This window comes from Crocodylus porosus, unplaced genomic scaffold (assembly GCF_001723895.1).
Source record: "Crocodylus porosus isolate Cpor-Errol unplaced genomic scaffold, CroPor_comp1, whole genome shotgun sequence".
In the NCBI taxonomy this organism is placed as follows: Eukaryota; Metazoa; Chordata; order Crocodylia; family Crocodylidae; genus Crocodylus; species Crocodylus porosus.
In genome coordinates, this window is record NW_017728948.1 from 25,497,192 (window position 1) to 25,512,687 (window position 15,496).

The window sequence follows — 15,496 nt, forward strand, 5'->3', positions numbered from 1 at the left end:
CCGAGCACAGTCCTGAAACAGCTCCTGCCAGGAAGGGCTCAGCACCACCCTGGCCCCAGGCCACAACAGCAGGCCCCTCCCCCACATGCAGATCCAGGGGCACACACCTCCCATGCCCTCCTAGGGTAAGCATGGTGGTGGGGGATGCCCCCTTCCCCATGCCACCTCAACAAACCAAGCACAGGTCTGTCCTGCGCTCCAACCCAGTTGTGCAGTGCCTGCTCCTGCCCCTGCCCCAGCTCCAGACCACATATCAGCAACTGAATTGGTATCAGTCAATATGGCTCCTTAAAAATAGGCCATCAGTATCGGCCTACAAAATCTCTATTGGTGCACCCCTACTTTTTAGTGATGCTTTTTAGTGATGTTAAATGAGCAGTAGCCTAATACTACTGCACAGTAGAGTATTAGCATGGGTTTTGCCCTGCACACTACTGTGCAGTAGAATAAGGATATTGTGCAGTTAGCATCTCATGTAGATGTACCCACTGACTCTAAATATCTTCAGTGCCCATGGATAATATGAGCAGATGGCCACACTCACAAAAGGATCCTGGCACTAGTCCTTTAAAGGTGTTCCACAGACCAATCTCTCTTATCATTAGTATTCTAGGATTTATGGTGGGAAACAAAGAACCATGAACAATAAAGCCTTGGTGAGTACAGTGAGACTAGGCAGAGTCCTGATCACTCTCTGAGACATACAAGGAGTCCAAAAAGCAGTGGCATGGAAAGTGCTGGTGATTATGAGGGTTCAAGCACAGGATCAATACTTAAACTGACCCAGGTCAGTAGAGATCAGAAGTGATTTGTTTCCTGCAGGGTGAGGTCCTCTGGTGCTATTAAACATGGCAGCACCACAGTAGGAATTCATGACAGGGGTTTATTGATAAATTGAATTAATTAATAAAATGTGAACACAGCCTTATATCAAGACCAAACCCTAACCTTCCTTGCCACTGGAAGTCCGGACAGGCTGCATTCATACATGAATGAGTGATAACAAGCAGTACATTTGGAAAATGGTAATCAGTGAGGACAGCAAAAATGCTTGGTCTTAAGCCAAGGACCAAGATCTGGAAGAGACATCTACACTACCCTTTAGCACAAAGCATGAGAGGAAGCAAGGTGCGTGTACTCTGCATGGGCATGGCTAAAACCAAAATTTCTCTGAGCTTCAGCACAAAAGGCACCACTGCATCCAGACTGACCTGTGCATTTAGACATGGACTGAAGGGGGGAAATAAAAGGTCATATAGCAACAAAGAAAAATGAACCAGCATATTATGGAAGCCTCAAAGAAGCTGCCTGCTTGTTTCAAGAAACATATACTGACAGTGTTTCAAAGGGATTCTACTGTATAATAAAATGAATGATAAATGGGCCAGAAAATGTTGAGTAGAAGGATATAAAAAGAACCCAAGGATATAACATGACCACTTGCCTTTGAGAGCAGACTCTTTTTTTTATATTTTTCCTACACCACAGTGGAAAAGAGAAAAAAATAAAGGGAACACCCATTGCTTTCTCTACAAGTGAGAACTGGTGCTTCTTTTCCAGATAAGTTTCTCAACTTTCAGAAGATGCATCATTCACAGCAAGAATGTAAGAATGAGCCAACACAGATTGGCTCATAAATGAATAAAGGACATTTAAAATAATTTCCAGAACTTGCTTTTTACAGTCATGTGGGCTAACTGTGTGTTGCAAAGGTGTTCTGTGGATACGTCTGTTTTCTGTTAACACTGGCATCTGTTACTTTGCAACATTATTTTCTAGTTTCAGTGTCAAAACTCAAATGCTTTCTGCAGATTCCCCATGTTACCTGGAGTAGAGCCACAATATTTCTGTATGTTTGACATGCTCAGTTGAGAGAATCAAAAAGGTGAATACTGCAATCCTGAAACTTCTCAATAAATAAAATAGATGAAGCTTCATCTCATTACAATTTGTATCAAAAGCTGTTATTGATCATTGATCAAATATTGGTCAATGCTTGTAGCCATGGATGGATCCAGGGCATGCAGTGGTACAGCTGCATCCCCACTTTGTTTCCTGGTCCACCCAAAGTTTAAAACCAGCTGCCTCACAGTGGTGGCAGCATTTTTATTCAAGCAGCAAGGAGGAAATCACTTGACTTCATGGGTCATGATAATCTACCCAATTCCTTGTAAACTTTTAATTCCAGGAGTGAATGACCTCTGTTCTTTTTTGGATGGTCTCAGTGTTCCACTAATCAAGCTACCCTTTCTTCTGTAATTTTGCTCCTCATACCGTAGACCTGAAGAAATGTTTTAACTCTAACTAAAAACATTAACTCAGATCAGTATTAACTCAGGTGTAGAATTAATTCAGTGAAGCATTACAAGACGCTCAGGAAAGCTAGATTTTGTTTTATGAATCTGAAAGAGATGCAATTTTAATGATAACAGAACTAGAGAAACAACATCTTTTGATTATTCTGCATAGATGTTGTGGGTTTTTATACAAGATATCGCAAATTAATGCAAATGCAAATAAAGTTATATATATTTTTTGCTTAATCTTAAATTGAATAATATAGTCCTAGGCCCTTTAGGTGTATTAATAATAACAGCAACAATGACAAGTTAAAAAAGTGATGATGCATGACTGCAATATCTGCACCCCCCTTTTCAAAGTCCTAGATCAGCCCATCCTTGTAGCTAGATCTCATTGCCTTTTTTTCTATCAAAATGTTTTTCTGTTTTTCCCAGATTAATTAAATTTTGTGGTTCTTGTTTTGTTAATGAAAAACTGATAAATTTGAAAGAAAACTTTACTTTAATGATATTACCAGTTTTCCACGTTCTTTGATATGTAATTGAAATGGAAAATAAATTCTCAATAATTCATACTATAGGTTTTTACATTTTTTACAAAATAATAGGTTTAAGTTCCACGGCAATAACTATAAAAATGAAGCACTGTGAACTACTTGAATCCATTTACTTTTTATTATGATTCTTATCCAGTCTTCAAAAGCACTTACAGGAGTTATGCAGTAAACTCCCGTTTTCAGAAGTGATATAGGCCTATAGGTGGTTTATAGTATTAAATACATAAATCACTTGAAAATGGGATTGGGACTTCAAAATCAATTTTTTAAAATTTCAGTTTCAATCCAATAATTTGAGAGTGCTGAAAGCTGTAATTTCAACATGGAAATTATAGTAGTGCATTTACCTACCTCAGTGTAATTTTAAAAATGATATGTTAGTAACTTGTTCTTGTCAGGATTAATTTTTACTGATCACATCTGATTTTACAGAAAATGTGATAATCCACAAACATTCCAGGATTTGGCTTATCTGTATAATCAATCTGTACTGAAAGAGGTCACCTAAATTCAGTGCAAATTTCCTAAAATTTCATCCATGGTATATTTAAATGTATGTTGGCACTTAACGGATAATGTCTAGTAGATGAAATGTGACAACTTGTATGTTTTTCCTTCAGGTATTGAAAAGTCTAAATAATATACAGCTTGACTGTCATTGGAAATCGCTGCATAAAATTGCTGGCACAATACAGCTGTTAATGCTGGCAGTGTTACATGTGATAGGCAGCTGTCATTTAAAGAACTATCTTAGCATGGGTTCATCCAGAAGAAATGATTTTGAGGCCGTTATGGGAAGATTAAAAAATTGTGTGGTGCTTGAAGAAAGGAATTGCATTTTAGAGTCCATATTCAGCTATGCTATACCACATATTCTCGTTCCCTGGTGCTGCCCTGTCAAGCCACATTAATTAATTCCAATCTAAATGTTTACCAATGATATTATTTGTTCTTAAATCACTGTTAGCCTGCTAATGACTTTTCCTTCATCATTAGCTAAGATGCATCAAAAAACAATTTTACTGTTCTAGTTTCACACACTCAATGTTATTGCTTGCTGTTAGCTCTGGTTTGGTTGGAAATATTTTGATGAACTGAGGTTTTAAGAAAAAAGCAGGAGACATTGTCAAAGCTGCATCAGTGAAAACATTTGTTTACCTTCCAACCCATTGTTTTCTCTATCATATAAATTCTGGCAGTTATAGTCTTTTATTGATGTCCAGAGGATGCTCTGCTCCAAAGTTTCTAATAACCATTTCATGATCAAATATGATAACTGAATCAGTTTTGGTTTGGATCTCCCTACAGTAGATTCCTGCTCTTGCTCCCAAGTGATTTCTCTCTATTTCCTTGTGATCTTATTTAATTCCTGTTTCACTTCAGGAGAATTACTAAACTGAAGCCAGACAAAACTTGAATACTGTTTAAAATCTGAGACCGAGTAACTTTCCAGTGACAGAACACAGCTTCATAATGTGTCACACTGCTACTAGGAATATAGTCCTGGTTCTCCTGGGTTTTTTTGTTTTTGTTTTTTACAGCACAGACATCTACCAATACAACTGAATATATTCTGCTGGATATCAGGCATATTGGGTCTTAGGACATGGATGAGTATTTGTGATTCTATCCTGGGAAAAATAACAAAACTGTGGAAAGCATTATATCCCTTCTCTTGCCTGTCAAGGACCCTGATGAGGTAAAAAGGCCCTTAAAATGTCCCAAGAAATGAATTAGGAAGGAATAGATCTACTTACTAGTCCTCTGAATTGCTAGAAATTACAGTACATATCCCACTGCAAAAGAAATTAGGTAACCCTTTCCTAAGAAATCAGATATGGAAAGGCAATGGTTATGTGGAGTTAAGAAGGGAGGGTACAAATTAGAAGGGAGCTGATAGAGGCAACTCACAGGTATGAGAATGAGGCAACACTGCATGAAGCACTTTCAAGCTTGAACAGATTATTTTACCTAATATCTTCCTCCCAAATTGCAAGCCTACAGCAGTGCTGTAGCACCTATAGCATTTGTTTACTTGGAAGCATTTATGAGAAAAATATTTAGTGGGAGATTTTCAAATGTCTTTGGCATTGATTTGTCTCTGCACCCCTTTGACAATAAAATTCTTATTGACTTGGGTGGCAACATAGTTGGCTTAATGCTGAGAGCTTTAGAAAATTCCAACTTTTACTATAATTTTATCTTATTTAATGTGAACTAGTAAGGAGGAACGGCAGCATCACTTGGCTGGTTGGTTTTTCATAGACCACCCATCGGGCTCTTCTGAGACTAGTGCATAAAAGTGTACAGTTTGGGAATCTTTGGAATGAGAAGTAATGCTTGGAAGTTTATTTGAAGTGATAGATCTTTGGATTGAATATGAGGGAAGGGAATAAACACATTTTGATGATCTACATTTATTCAAAATACCATTTAACTATGAGATCAAGATAAGACTCATGTAGGAGGCAGATTATGCCATATCTGCCTAGTTTGGTTTTTCTTGCACCTTCTGAAATACCCAGGCCAGGTCATATACAGGGTATTGAACTAGATGGGTCTGACCCAGTATGGCAATTGTTACACACAAGTACCAATGTCTGAATTCTCATTTTAAGTCAGCCCAAACTCCAAACCTTTATAGGTTTACTCCTCACTAAATTTAATGGAACACTCCCCCCGCATCCTTAGCATATGCAAAACAGTCATACATCTGCCAAAAACCTAAGATTAGTGAACTCTATGTCAAAGCTTCTATTGCCATGAGTAGAGGATGAGATTAGGCCAATGATCTACATGGGATTTGGACCAGACTGTTCATGAACGTTTTGCAGTCCTAAATGAACTACCATTCGATACAGCCTAGCCTTGCCCTACTTTTGAAACCACAAGAGAAAAGCAGGGTTGTTTTCCACTGTGTGAAGTACAGTTGCTTTTAAAATGATTTTGAAATATAAGAGAGCCTTGTGAAAATTCCATTTGAGTACACAAACACAATAATGTAGCCAGCTTACTCTTTCATGGTTGTGTCTAATTCTAAAGTTTTGCAGCCCTTAGGAAGAGTTTGCCTCCTTGGAGCTGTTGCTGGCTTTTTGCAGACCTGCATTTTCACTGCTCAGCAGGCACTGACAGTGACAAGTGAGAGCTCCGACTCTCTGCTGCTGGCTACCTGCTGTCTTTCTGCTCCTGTTCCCTCTGAAACAGAGTTCTGAGCTCTGAAAATAAAGCAAGGGCAAATGATGGAGCAATTAATATTTTAAGCCCTCTGCCTTTATTTTCACTGATTTTTTAATATTTTATCATTTTTTAAAAAGTCAGGAAAAATATCTCGCTATTCTCCCTGCATAGTAGGGTATAAATGATTTCTGATGGGTAGGATAGATGATGAGTTCTGACCCATATGCATATGCCTGAGAGCTAAAGTGCCCGGGCACCTCTGTTTATAGGGCCAAACTTTCCATTTGGACTGATTTGGCAGCTGAATCCCCAAATCCAAATCTAATCAAGAGACCCTTTAATTTCTCCAAACTGGATTGGAACCCTCTGAGTCATTTCAAAGGGATTTGGAGAGAGATTCAATAATCCGGACATAGACACCCCCTGGTTCATCGACTGGTGTGTCCTGGGTCTGTGTCTGAGTCCCCCCAAAGTCAATCACTGAGCCAGGGAGGTGAAAGAGGGGGCCCTGTGTGCTCAGCAGCAGACCCAGAAGTGGACCAGAACTTCTTCTGGGTCCGCCGCCGAGTATGCAAGGGGGACCCCCCCCCATGCTCAATCTGCTCCACCATCGCAGCATTCATGAGATGCAACTGGTACCTCATGGTATGTAGAAAAAATATTTAAAGCTGTGTCAATAGCCGAATCAATGATTCTGCAAATCAGCATCGAATCTTCGGATTCGGCGGAATTAAACCAGGACTGTGATCTGAATCAACGAATTAAATCACTGTCCCCCAATTTGGGCTGAATCCAAATCAAATACGGCCTGTTTCACACACCCCTACTGACCAGCTTTATACTATTGCATTGTATGGTGGTGCTAAGGCTCCCTCCAATGCCCAGTCTTCTCTACAGTCCTGACTGAGCAGTCAGACCCTCTAAACAACAGAGACTACTCTTGCCTATGCAGAACTATGGTTCATTATATCTCAACTTCCTTTGCTTCTTGAAGAGGGAAAAAAACAACAACAAAAAACCACAGCCCTGCCAACAATGTCCAGATTCAGTTAGGTCAAAAATGTTGAGCTCAGTGACTTCACTGAGCCTGTAGTCTTCTCGTAGGTAGAACAGAAATTCAAATCTGTAGGATTTTGCCTCAGTAAAAGCTTTAGGATTCAGCCTTTTGAATAGTTACTAGCTACTGGTATTTAGTAAATGAAATAATCTGGGTTTTCTTAGTTTGGTTTAGGGTTTTTTGTTTTGGATGTTTGTTTTCTGTTCGAGAATCTCAAAATCTTGACACTGGTGGAAACTTTCCACTGAAATTCTTTACTCAAATTATTAATAAATATAGGGAGATCAAATTATTTTTGTACTGAGCACTTAGCAAACAAAGTGAAACTCTGTGACCTTTTCTTTTCTTTTAAAATCCTCAAATTGAAATGCTAAATTCCTTTCTTTGGGCCTTTGCCTGTTCCCACTGAAATCAATGGCAACACTTCCACCCTAGGGAAGATTTCTGACATTGACAGCCTTGGAGATTCAGGTCTTCTATTTATACACAGACCATATACAGAACAGGCAACCTGACATTTTACACAAGTAATACATTCACTTAACATTTTTAAAATATAGGTAAATTCCATGAGCTGCATAACGTGATCACAATCTAAATATTAGTTTCATGAACAGCAATGCTCACATTCACACCAGGGAAGCTGACGAGGGACAGCCATCATAACAAAATATAAGAAAAAAAGGCTACTAGAATACATTAAAATGCTATTTTATAGTATTCAGATTATCCCTGTCATGTTAGGTAGCATTTTATTTTATTTATTTATTTATTTATTTTTTGCATTAAGTGGTTGCGGGGGGGTGGGTCTGTGAAATCAACAGGGAGCAATGCATACAGAAAAAAAGTAAAAAGGGTGAAAGAAGGAACAATGTGGAAATAAATAAGCAATTACTCCTTCCAACACAAGGAAATCATGAATCCATCCCAAAACTAACAATGTTGACTGATAAATTTTGATGTTTGATAAGACTCCAACATTCATAATTTTTTCAATTGTCTTCTGATGTTAAACCTTTAGGGTCCAAGGTTTTTTCCCCACATCCCTACAAGTTAGAAGCATTGTTTTAAAGAAAGCTGAAAGTCTCACATAATCACATGATTTCAGGATCTGAGGCTGTAAGTAAAAACCAAGTACAGTGATAGTTGGCAAAACTATAACATAACACAATCAAAATGCTTTCAGCAGTGTGTTCATCAATTTACTCACTCCAGTTACCCATATTAATATGTTCTTATTCACAAATCCAGCACTAAAATAAATATTCTCTTTCACCCACTCATAAAAATCAGTTCTGATCCTCCCAAATGTCTATTTCATCTCAGTCCAAATCATCCTTCCACAAAAGTCTGTCCCTACAAGTATTCCAGTTTTCCCTACATGCACTCTGTTGCCCCATTAGTGTCCCTACTCAGCCCTACATTCTCTAAATTCCATTCTTCTATCTTCCATAATCTTAAACACTCAAGTAAACCTTCCCAGGTCCCTGGTTCTTTTCCCCATGGATTTTCCAAAGAACTTTATTTAGCTTTTTCCTTCTTGGTACTTCCTCACCAGCTCAAATGGGGCTAGCGGTTTGTACATTCATTGTTGGAGCTGGCAGCTCTTGAGTTAACTAAGAGATGCGCCTAGATCAGCTGCCCCAGATGCTACCTCTGGGGAGAGGCACCAATTGGGCAGCTGGTGCTCCCCTCTTGGATCACTGCTGCCTAGTCCATAAAGCTGCCTTGTTGAGCCTCTGGTGATAGGAATGAACCTTTAAATTTTTTATTTTTCAATTAAAAGTTACTTTTTAGTGTTAACATCTCTCTTTTATAGAAGCGTCTTAGATAGAACTGAATTAAGGGCTTAGAATCAACAGCTCAAATGTCTAGTGACCGCTAAATAAGATCTGGTTCAGATAAGTATTCTCAAAGACTCTTGGTACAGAAGGCGCACATCTAATACAGACCCAGCTTGACTATCTACTTTAATAGAAATTCAATAGTAACTTACCTTCCCATAGACAGCAGTTGTCATTATAACTGCTTTATCTTAAGTTTGATCAGAATAGCCCATTTATGAGCAAAATTAATCTAGAAAAAAGTTCTTACAAAGTTTGGTGTCATGCTTTTTTACAAATGTTTCCTTCAACAGAATAACCTTTAGAAAGTCTCAAACTCAGAAGACCCAATATCATGTACAATTAAGATATAGCAAATAAATAGACTTCGTAATCAATGCTATATAACATAATACCTTAACTAGAATGTAGGTCAGTCAAAACTGATTAATCTGTGTTATATCTAAGCATTCAAAATGTTTCAGTGGTGACTGGTCCAATGAGAACTATGGAAGGGGTTACTCATTTGTTATACTGCTGAGTTTGCCCGTTAATATTTTTAAAAGCAGTTTGCAAACTGATTCATACTAACTAAATCTCACTGGACTGCTATTATTTTATCACATTTTACTGTAGTACAAACCTCAATACTGAATTTATTGCAAATGTAACATTTGAAAGAAAGCAAGAACCATCACTGTGGACCAAAATGCTGGAGATGACAAATCGTATTTATGATGATACGGTTGAAAGGATGACACAGTCATTTTAATCAAGATAACTGTCAAGAAACACCACCATAACATGTTCTTATGTTTTCTCTGCCCTTTGTCTTACACACAACATTTAGAGATGCATCAACCCCACTGCCTCCAGTAAAAAGATAGAGCTTAGTACAGTTAAATTTAACACAAGCTGACAAGGTTGTTGACTTTGTAGCAGTTTACGAAGATAAACAGTAAAACTGAAAGTGAAGACATGACCCTGAATATTCCACTACATTAACAGAAACTTGAAGGATTTAAACATTAATCCCCATTCTATTTTACAAAAACAAACTGTCATATAACTAACAGAAAATAAAACAGATTATATATGTTATGGTAGATTGCTTACCATCTCTTTGTTTACATAAAATATTTCACCTAACTGAAAAGTGTTTTAGGAAAATAAGGTATAAATCAATCATATAGTGCCTGCCTCACAAATATATATCACAGAATCTGAGATCAGATATAGCCCTGCAGTGAAGATGAGAAGGCAGACTATCCCTAATCAGTTCCACTAACAGAAACTAACTATCATAACTAACTATCATGACTTATGGCACCCATGTGCAAAAGGGAATGATACATAGTGCTTACCAGAATTCACTACATGTGGCCCCCTGGAGCACCATTATGTCCCACTCTTTCTAGGAAGTGCTGAACCAAGAGAAGTCAGAAGTTCCTCTCTCTTAGCTGTGCATTCACATCGGCATTAGCCAAGGCAAACTATTGCCCTTATCCAATCCACTGCATTTATCATTGTTCCTCTTGGATATTGTACCTACAAGTTTCCTTTGATGGAGTCTTTATATTGTTACCTCCCACATAATGATAAATATGTAAAGGAAGTTCTTTACCAGTACTCCAGCAGCACAACTGGGTATGCACGCCTTGCTGATGACCTTACAAGTGGGAACTTCCTGAGACCTCTACAGTTATGATGGCCCAGAGTATGTGGGAAATATTAGAATTTTAGAATTTGAATATTAGAATTTGAATGTTGGTCCTGGAAGTGCACAGCTAGCACCCTCCCCAGCAAAGGGGGCTCTCAGCCATGGGTGACTGCTGCTAGCCAATGCAGAGGAAACTGAGGATCAGGCTCCCCCTACACCAGCAAGAAGACATGATTGTTTCATGGCAGAAGGAATGATTGTGTGGATCATGCATTAGATCCAATGCTGCCTTTACTTTCAAGTGCAGAGGGGGCCTGACGAAGACTATTAGCAGGTCACTCACCCAACTTCCTTCTTAAGGCCAGTCAGCTCCATGTCCAGGATTTCCAGCCACTTTATTTGACACAGGACAGCCTTGTCCCCAAGGTAAAAGAAGAAAAAAACCAATAATAAGCCAAGCAAGTATGAAAACAGCAGACAAACAAAAGCAAAACCTGTAGTCTTTACTCAGATCCTGGGAAAATCCAGGCTCTGTGCTTCCTGCTCAGCACCACCACCTCCTTGCACTCGACTCTTGGAGCTTATTAACCCTCTTTGTAGCTCTACTCCTATTTACCAGTCATTTCCAACTTGCTCCCAGTCTTCCAAGTAAGCAGACTATTAGCCAATAATTATCTGCAGCTGGGTTTCAACCTCTGAAGGCTGAGCACCTCTTTACAAACGTGCATGCTGGGTACTTATTCCCCCCAAAGGTTTGTTCATGCAGGATATTTGCAACCAGTGTTTTTATTGTGTTGCCATAACCTACATTATCTTCATACATGTAAATTCTCTTTCCTTCGTGTAACTGCACACACATTCAGGTTTCAAATATGGTGTGCATAAAAAGATATTGAACTTACCACCACCCACCTTTAAAATTAAGTTATGGCACTGTATAAATACAGTTTCATAGTTGGTAGGGTCAGAAGGGACCTAAGCAGATCATCTAGTCTGACCCCCTGCCATGGGCAGGAAAGGATGCTGGGGTCAAATGACCCCAGCTAGGTGGCTGTCTAGCCTCCTTTTGAAGACCCCCAAAGTAGGGGTGAACACCACTTCCCTTGGAAGTCGGTTCCAGCTCCTAGCCACCCTGACGGTGAAGTAGCTCCTCCTGATATCTACCCTGAATCTACTCTCAGTCAACGTATGGCCATTGCTCCTTGTTAGCCCGGTAGTGCTCGTGAGAACAGGGACTCTCCCATTGCCTGCTGGTCCCCTTTGGCAAGTTAATAGCTGGCTGCAGTGAGGTGGGTTTCCCTCAGGCCAGCCGTAGCTGGCCTCCCACCCGCCTACGGGCATGCTGCCCACCTGTCTTGCCCGCCACAACTTCTTGGAAAATTAATAAGTTGTTAAATAAGGCAGGAGGCTGCCCACTTCTTGCCCCGATGCCAGGGGGTGCTATCTGCAGCTCCATTCCTCCCCTACACAGCAGCCCAACCCTCGCAGATGGCATCCAGATGTCGACAGTCACACCAGCCCCACACTAGGCTCCAGAATCCTCCTGGTAGAACCCTCCTTTGATCCCTCCACTCAGGCAGCCTATGCCCCCTTCATTTGTGCTTCCTAGCTCCTTGTAGCTGGCTCCCCTCTTGAGCATGGTCCCCACTTGGGACCTTTGGCCATGCAAAGGCCCTGGCTTCACCTCCAAGGCCAGGTGGGGTCCCAGGTCCATGACTCTGGGTGCCCCCTCATGGTAGATGCCTGGCCCTTTTGACCATCTTGGTCCTGGACCCAGCATGGACCAGTCAAGGGGGCACTCTACTTCCAGCCTCACTAGCCCCACATTCTCTCCGGGTCCACCTTCCTGGATGTGGGGAGCTGGGGTACCTCACACCATGACTGGTGCCCCAGGGTCTCACAGGGGACTCTCACTCCCACCCTGGGGCAGCAGCTCATGGCTTCATAGTTTCTAGGGTCGAAAGGGACCTGAGCAGATCATCGAGTCCAAACCCCTGCCATGGCAGGAAAGAGTACTGGGGTCAAACAACCCTAGCAAGGTGTACATCTAGCCTCCTCTTAAAGACCCCCAGGATAGGAGCCAGCACCACTTCTCTTGGAAGTTGGTTCCAGATCCTACCTGTCCTGACCGTGAAGTAGAGACTCCTGATATCTAGCCTAAATCTACCCTCTGCCAACTTGTGACCGTTATTCCTGGTCACTCCTGGTAGTGCTCGGGGGAACAGGGACTTCCCCAGTGCCTCCTGGTCCCCTCTGACTAGTTTGTAACAGGCCACTAGATCCCCTCTCAGCCTTCTCTTGTGAGGCTGAACAGGTTCAGGTCCCATAGCGTCTCCTCATAGGGCCTGCCCTGCTGCCCCCTGATCATGTGAGTGGCCCTCCTTTGGACCCTCTCCATGTTGTCCACATCCCTCTTGAAGTGCGGCACCCAGAACTGGATGCAGTACTCCAGCTGCAGCCTGACCAGTGCCACATAGAAGGGGAGTATCACCTCCTTGGACCTGCTTGAGATGCATCTGTGGATGCATGACAAGGTACGGTTGACCTTCCTGACTGTATCCCCACACTGCTGGCCCATGTGCATCTTGGAGTCAATGATGACGCCAAGATCCTTTTCTGCCTCTGTACTGACAAGAACGGAGTACCCCAGCCTATAGGTATGGTGCTGGATGTTCCTCCCCAGGTGCATCACTTAGCACTTGTCAGTGTTGAATTCCATCCTATTCTCATCAGCTCACCCCTGTAACCCGTCTAGGTCCGATTGCAGCCTATTCCTCCCTTGTAGCATGTCCACATCCCCCCACATCTTAGTGTCATCAGCAAATTTGCACAGGGTGCTTTTTACCCCTTTGTTCAAGTCACTGATGAAGATGTTGAACAATGCGGGCCCGAGGACTGAACCCTGTGGGACCCCACTGCCCACATCCCTCCAAGTCGAAAATGACCCATGCACCACCACTGTCTGGGTGCAGCCCTCCAGCCAGTTGGCAACCCATTTGACTGTGTGGGTACTGACACCACAGTCCCCCAGTTTCTTAATGAGAACAGGGTGAGAGACAGTGTCGAATGCCTTCCGAAAGTCCAGGAAGATTATGTCCACTGCTCCCCCTGCATCTAAGGATTTGGTGATCTGGTCATACTAGGCCACCAGGTTGGTCTGACAGGACCTGCCACTAATGAACCCGTGTTTGTTGCCCCCAAGCATAATCTCCCCTGCTGGGCCCTCATGGATATGCTCCAGAATAATTCTCTCAAAAAGCTTGGCCAGGATCGAGGTAAGACTAACTGGCCTATAGTTTTCCAAGTCCTCCTTCCTCCCCTTTTTGAAGATGGAAACCACATTGGCCTTCTTCCAGTTCTCTGGCACCACACCAGAGCACCATGAGTGCTCGTAAAGCCGTGCCAGGGGTCCGCAATGACCTCAGCCAATTCCCTCAGTATTCTAGGGTGGAGATTGTCTGGATCAGCTGATTTGAATACATCCAGTCCTTCCAGAAGTTCCCAAACTAGTTCCTCACTAACCCTTGACCTAGGTGCACCTCCCCTGGGATCTAAGGCAGACTCAGGGGTGGGGGGTGACTGTTCTGGTCCCTGCTCAGGAAAATGGAGAAAAAGAAATCGTTAAATATCTTGGCTTTGTCATCTGGTGTGACAACCAAATTTCCTAGCATGTCCTGCAGGGGCCCCACATTACCCAGAACCTTCTTTTTGCCCCCTATGTATTTAAAAAAGGACTTCTTGTTGTCCTTGATCTGGGAAGCTAGTCCCAGTTTCATCTCCGCCTTGGCCTTCCTGACTGCTCCCCTGTATCCCAGAGCAACTGTAGTATAGTCCTCCCTGGTGATGGCCCCTCCCTTCCATTGGTTGTACGCCTCCCTTTTAGCTAGGAGACATTCCTGGATGCTTTTGGTGAGCCATAGGGGCTTATGTGCCTTCCTGCTCTCTTTGATCCGTGTTGGGATTACCTCCATTTGGGCTTGGAGGATCGTCTCCTTAAGGAGAAACCACTCTTCTTGGACACCTAGCTCCCCTCTCCTCCCCTCTGGGACCTCAGTGCTTCCCCGACTATTCTTCTTAGCTCCTTGAAGTCCACCCTCCTGAAATCTAGGGCTGCTGCCTTGCTGTAGGCCTTTGCCACCTTGTGCTGGATAGTGAATTCCAGCAAGCGATGATCACTTGCACCCAGGTGGTCGAGCACCCACAGCTCCCTCACCAGGTTGTCACCCGTGGCCAGCATGGGTCCAACAAGGCATCCAGGTCCAACAAGGCATCTCCCCTGATCTCCCCTGCTGGGGCTGTGCACCTCCTGGGTTAGATGGAGGTCCTGCATTCTGGCTAGGAACCTACGTGAGCTGTCAGACCTGGCTGACTGCTCTTCCCAGCAGATGTCTGGAAAGTTCAAGTCCCCCATGATGACTACATCCTTTGACTTCACTACCTCCGTGAGCTGACTTAAGAATTCCTGGTCTAGCTCTTCCTGTTGGTTGGGAGGTCTGTAGTAGACCCCCACTGTTAAGTCTCTTTCCCCTCAATGGCCCTGTATTCTAATCCAAAGCACTTCTGGTGCTACTTCAGTTCTTACATTCAACCCACACTCAGCCTCCCAGTAGTGGAGGAGTTATCAGGGTCAGGACTCACCTCTCTCACTCTGGGGCTGAGCCCCCATTCACCCGGCCTCTGGCCCAAACCTCGGCCTCAGGCATCCAAAGGCTTCCTGGGCCTATTACCCTTTCTTGGGGCTCCACATCACCCCCCTCACTTGGGACTCCAGATCTCATAGATTCATAGATTCATAGATGCTAGGGTCGGAAGGGACCTCAATGGATCATCGAGTCCGACTCCCTGCATAAGCAGGAAAGAGTGCTGGGTCTACATTACCCCAGCTAGATACACATCCAACCTTCTCTTGAATACCCCCAGGG

The 15,496-nt window shown here is 42.5% G+C and overlaps 1 long non-coding RNA gene across 1 annotated transcript in view; it reads right to left on the reverse strand.

Annotated features, from left to right (window-relative positions):
- Nucleotides 1–15,496, reverse strand: part of LOC109322316 — a 26,892-nt gene that overhangs the window by 4,177 nt on the left and 7,219 nt on the right. Inside the window, exon 2 of the long non-coding RNA XR_002104350.1 lies at nt 5,872–6,072. This is a non-coding gene — a long non-coding RNA (uncharacterized LOC109322316). The remainder of the gene's footprint in view (nt 1–5,871; nt 6,073–15,496) is intronic.